Raw genomic sequence first — 6,129 nt, 5'->3', positions numbered from 1 at the left:
GAATGTGCAGCTCTGAGGCTGCTGTAGCCCTTGCGTGAGTGCTGAGCTGATGTTCCTCCACACCATTTGCTGCTGGTCGATGAAGCCTCCTTCTGAAGCACAACAGGCTTTATCACTTATTTCTGGAAGTGCAGTAATTTAGGTCCCCGGGCGTCTTTGTGGCTACTTGGTAAGAACACAGTGCCAAAACCTGCCATTCTATCTAATAAAAGCACAGCATGGGGTAAGATAGAAGGCAGGGGGATGCAAGGGAGAAGTGGAGGAGGGTTACGAGTTGGGAGAGTACATGCATCCAACGGAAGACAAAGATGGACAACTCTGGAAACACTTGAGCCAGAGCTCCCTCTTTCTGGCACAAAAGCCCAGCACTTCTGCCAGCTATGGTACTAGTGCTGCTGACTGGGGCTCTGTGTGTTTCATTTTCTTGGCTCTTCGTCTGCAAACGGTTGGATGCCCATCGCCCCTAAGCATAGATCCAGATTTACAGGTGTTTGGAAATGGAGCTGAGGGAGTGCTGACCCAAACCCTCCCAGGCCTGCTGCTCCCCTTGCTCAAATGACCTTCCCTGTATTCGACTGTTTGCATAATCCAGGATTAAACTGTGAGAGCTTTACAACGTATTTGCCCTCCAGATCAGAAAGTTTATTTTTCACCATAGCTAATAAATAGTTAATACTCACATTTGATTAAAAGAAACCTTTACTAAGAAGAAAACAAACCTAAAGCAAAACTCATAAACTCCTTAAATATCAGAGAGATTATGAAAAAATAAATATATATAAATAAAACATTATTGCACTCAAGGGAAAATAATATCATTATGATCTCAGTACGAAAATATATTTGTCAGCACTTAAAGAAAAATATAAACTGTTCTATCAGGTAACTAATAGGATTTTTAAGATTGGTGAAGATGATACCACTTCAAAAGCACCACCACTAATTTATCTGTTCATTTGAATGTATCAGTTTGAACACAGCATGTTCCTCACTGCAAGATGAAGTTGGTGGGATTTTTAGCTAGCAGGAATTCCTCCATGGGGTCCTCAGGTCCTGCTTGGATACCAGTTCTTCAGTAACCTTTCAACAACATCACAGCCTCCCTGGCCCTGAGGTCTTCTGATCTCCGAAGCTCTAGACAGGCATGGAGCTCTTCTCTGTAGCTCCACCTGGCATCTTAGGTAATTTTCCCCACCATAGGCATAAAAAAATCACATTGCCTAATTAGCATAGGCGCTTTTCGTATGTAAGGTAAAGAAGAGTCACCTCAAAAGGAAGACTTATGTCATTCCTGGATTCCCCAGACCTGAGCATGCTAGACACCAAAGCCAAGTCAAATGAATCACTGCCTGATGGTGTCTGTTTTTATCCAGTGACCATAAAGATGGCCTGAGGTCACTAGCACTGCCTTGGATAGCTGACTTTTCAATATCTGAAATTAGATGATCTAGTCTATGATCAGTATGAAGTATATGAAGGAGGTATGTTTCCTTAGCAAACATTTCTGAGAAGAGCAACCTTTTCTTTTAAAACAGTTTATACATCAGTATTTTTATTTTTTTTTAATTTTTTTCTTGGCATTTAAAACTTTTGCAATGACAATGTCATCACGGATGATCTGCAAAGACAAAAAACAGTAAGAATTTTTTTGAGTTGAAAACCCACGTGTAGCGTTCTTCGCCTTATGGTTGTCTTGTGGTTGAAACCTGGTCTGCACTATTGATGGTACTATTAATTACTACAGATAATTAATATATCTTTTCAGAAGTCTAATTCCTTCATTATTCCTATAATAATTTTGAGTACCCATCACAACTTTGAATATGCTTATCTGCAGAGTGGGGTCCCTATACGTCTACCATCAGAGGTATAATTAATAAGTACATTTGCCAGCAAATTTCATTATTAAGATATCACTCAGAGGTTCATGTAACTTGTTATAAGCAAAAAAAGAAAAGTAATCAAGGGATTACCTGTTGGATAAACATTTACGTGTGAGTCTATTAATTAGTTAATCAGCAGTTCAAAAGTAAGGCTCACAGCTTTAACAGGAAAACTACTGGATGGCAATGTGTCTATTTTAATTCCAGTTTGAAGATGTTGTGATGCTACCAGTTCCCAGAATCTTCATTAATTTGATATTTTTCTGAAAATCTTATTTTGAGATTAGATGAGAATTTAATCTCTAATCTGGAAAACAGCAGGAAGAGCAAATAAGTACTGAAACCAGGAGTAGTATCCCAAGAATTCTAAATTGTAGGATTTCTGTATAGAAAATACATAATATAACCATTAAATCAAAATAGCCCAAATGTTAGTGTCTAATAGTAGACGTCTAACGACTTATAAGCAGTATCTTATATGAAAGATGAACTGGCAACTTGAATGCTTTGGGGCATCCGGGACTGTCAGTTCTTCAAAGAAAAATAAAAAGCAACAAATGAGAAGGGTATATTGAACATGGACAAGGTGTTCTATAGAAATATGCAGGTAAGGTATATGTAGTGAACGTGCCTCCTTATCACCGACATTTGCAGTTATCGGCTTGGATGTCTGTTGATAGCCTGCTCCTCAGTTTTGAGACATACATTGCAAGCCATAGAGAAAGGAAACACTTCTTATAAACCACAGTGTTACAAAGAGTGCAAAAATGACTGCATTTTAGTTTATAGTGAAAAGATACTTAACGTATTAAGTGTGAAATCTGTTAAATTCAGAATTTTTCACTTCAGCAGTTCTCAGGACATGAAGTTTTCTTGTTTGCCTTTAGAGATACAATACGGCCACGAACCTAGATTGTTAACTCAGAAATTTTCACTACCATTCCTTTAACATGGTGTTCAGTTTTGTAGATCATATAATTATTTTCATTGGAAAGCATGTTTTAAAATCTGGGAGTCATTTGAAAGAATGTAATCAACTTTGTCTTTTTTTTGGGTAGAGGATTTTCTGTTAAATATTTAACTCAGAACTGATTGCATGATTTACCAATTTAACCCTGTCCAACCTGTGAAATTTATCATCCTTGGCTGTTACTACACAAATCTATCATGGTAACAGAACTTTTTTTCCAGTTCTGTCTTTATACAATGCTGTTCTTGTCTATGTCAGGCTGCCCCATTCATATTGCCCTGCTCTGTTAGTGGGGCTAACACTGAGAACAGGAATTTCCTAAATGTGGTGGAACTTTTTCAGCTTGAAGGTTATTTTTTGATTGTAAAAAACCCTTCTTTTTCAACAGTGGACCAAATCCTGACATCCGTCCTTAATTTCTACATTAAGTCTTATGTTTTCAAGTCTTCACTCAATCTAATACACTGTATTATATAGTGTAATGTAACAGAAGAACCTTGAGTGTTGATCAGATAATGTAAAAGAATGCAAAAAGGATTAAAAATGCACACACTGCAATACTCCTGGGAGTATGATCCCAGGATTTTTTGGCATCTCACAGTCTCCCAGATTTTGCAGGACTGACGCCCAAAGAACTTTTAGTTGTTTTTCAAGACCGTGGTGGGCCAAAATGACGTCTCAGAGAAATCAGTGTCAGCTTTGTCTTATCCTCACTTTCCTTACTTGTGCTTCCTTGAGTGAACTATAAGGTTGAAGAGAGGCTGGGAAAAAAGGCCAGAGAAAACAATATAGCAATAGAAAGGGTGATATATGTCTTTTAAATAAAGTCTAGGAAAGGTCAAATAGTAAAGAGGTGAGAAAAAAATAACAAAATAAAAGGGCAGGTGCAAGTGAGAGAGCCATTAAATCAGAGATGAAATCAAATTGAGGAATAAATCAAATGATAGCATCTAGACAGAAGAAAAGGTTGCAGGCCCTAAAAGTGCTGGGAGAGAGAATGTGTCAGTGAAGACAAGACAAACCAGGATTTGCACACTTCTAGTTTAAAAGTGCCCAGTAGAGCACAACTTATAAAGGAGGGAGATGTAGGATGGAAAATTATCTTTTGTGTGTACAATCAGTGTGCAGAAATAAGATCGAAATAAGTTTGTTGCTTCATTCAGAAGTTCCAGCTCTGATTGCTTAAATATTACCTCTCCTCATTATGGAAGAGAGCAGCATCCTCCGTCCAGACAGAGAGCCAGCACTGATAAAAATACCAAATGTTCATGACCAAATGGAGAAGGGGGGAGTTGAGGGAGTTCCTCAGACATAAATCATCCCACAGTTAAGTAGAAATTGAGTTTCCCTTCCTGCCACGCTAATATCACAGGCAATCTGGGGGATGATTTAATCTGTTTTGATGCCAAAGTTTTGTAAAGATAAATTTCTGCACATTTTTTGAAAGATCTCGTTCACTTGAAGGTAAGAGTTGTAGTGGTTGCTCACATGGAAGATGGATGGTTTTGCCATTGTCTGATCCACAGCACAGTTACACTGTAACCATGCATATTACTTCCCCTGTAATTGCATCCATCATACCTCCTGTAAAAACAAACAAACAGACTCCAAAACTCACTTAAAACTAGATAAACAACTGTTCTTTGGCAATGTGACAGATACTTATTGCCTGTGAGTAGCCCATAACAGATAGGAAGGACAAGGATTAGGAAGGATTTGTAAACCATGAATTGTAGAAATCCACTCAGAGTCTCCAAGCCAGACTCTTCCCTTAACTTTCCTTGAGTTATGCCAGGGATAAATCTGTCCTTCTGTCGAAACTCAGTGAAACTTTATGCAGTCTCCTTTTACTGTGTCAGTCATTTATGTGTTAGAAAAGCTAGAGCTTCAGCAAATCTAAGTTAGCCCAGTAATTTTTTCCTCCCAATTTGTAGAATGATGAAATATTACATTTTCTGTGACTCTGCTTTGCTGTATAAAAATTTACCAGATCAAATTCATTAGAAATAAGTGAAAACACTGCAGAAACATGATTTTAACTGTGTTGGTACTGAAAAAGCTGGGACAAAAAAAAATCATATTTTCTAAAATATGTATATATATATATTAAAAAAAAAAAATTCAAACTTCTGTTTATTTTGCTTTTGCCTACAATAACTAAAAATACAAAGCAATTAGTCAAAACTAACTGCAACAAAAAAGCAAAAAAACACCAACAACAACCAAAAAAAAACCTCCTGAGCAACAGTCTGCATTCTAAGCACTAAATTACTGCATGGGTACATTAGTTCAATATTAGAACAGATGTGATATTATTCATCCTAAATTACTTGGCCCATGTGGATTTTGAATAAGGTGCCTGGTCATCAGGGGCAAGGCAGCAATCTGAGCAGCAGCACGCTTTGGTCACACGTGCGTATCTGCTAACTCCAACTGGAGTGTGTGCAGGAGCAGATGTGATGCTTGCTGTGGCACACCCCGAAGCTAGCAAGCTCTAATTGTGCTATCTTAACATGTCAGAGGTGCCCAGGTGGTGCTCTGATCTTTCAGACTTTAACTCTGAATGAGAAAGTCCACACAGGAGTTGAAAGCAATTTAGGTCACAGAGACATCACAGGCAGTTCTAACAACTAAAGATGATCAGTCCCTCAACTCTTTGCTGCTCCTCATCTGCCAGATGAAAGATTTGAGTGCACTTCTAAATTCAGTCCAAAGTCACTGAGGAGTGAAAGCATTGCACGTTCACCAGAGCTTTGCATCCTGCACAACCTTGTAGTAAGCAGCCCAAAAGACCAAAAGCAACTTTGAAACTTGGAAACTGGGGTTTATTTGAGTAAATGCTGACAGAAACAACCTACCATGAAGGAAGTCTAGAATGAAACGTAGTAAATTGAGAGTTTGTAAATGAGCTTCCTCCTACACTGTGCCCTGGCAAGACAGGGCATTCTGACAGGGCTGCTCTGAACATCAGAAGTCAGCAACATTCTAGGTTGTGACAAAATTTACAGTCTGCTTTGGTTACTACGCCAAAAATCTTGCTTTAATCTATGTTGAACCTGTGTTCTCCACACTTCTCAATGGCCTCTCAGTACCACAGGCATTAACCCTCCGTTGCTGGGTCCCTCATTCTCATCCTGTGCTCCGGAAATATCTCATTTTCTGCACCCCACCATGCTCTGTTGTTTCCTCAGAGGGCAGGGCCTCTCACTTCTTCAAGGTTCCTTCTGATCCAGAGCACAAGAGGCAATGAGGCTTATAGAATCATAGAATCATTTA

The sequence above is a fragment of the Merops nubicus genome, unplaced genomic scaffold (assembly GCF_000691845.1).
Source record: "Merops nubicus isolate BGI_N331 unplaced genomic scaffold, ASM69184v1 scaffold11721, whole genome shotgun sequence".
Lineage (NCBI taxonomy): Eukaryota > Metazoa > Chordata > Aves > Coraciiformes > Meropidae > Merops > Merops nubicus.
This window is presented reverse-complemented; position numbering follows the sequence as displayed.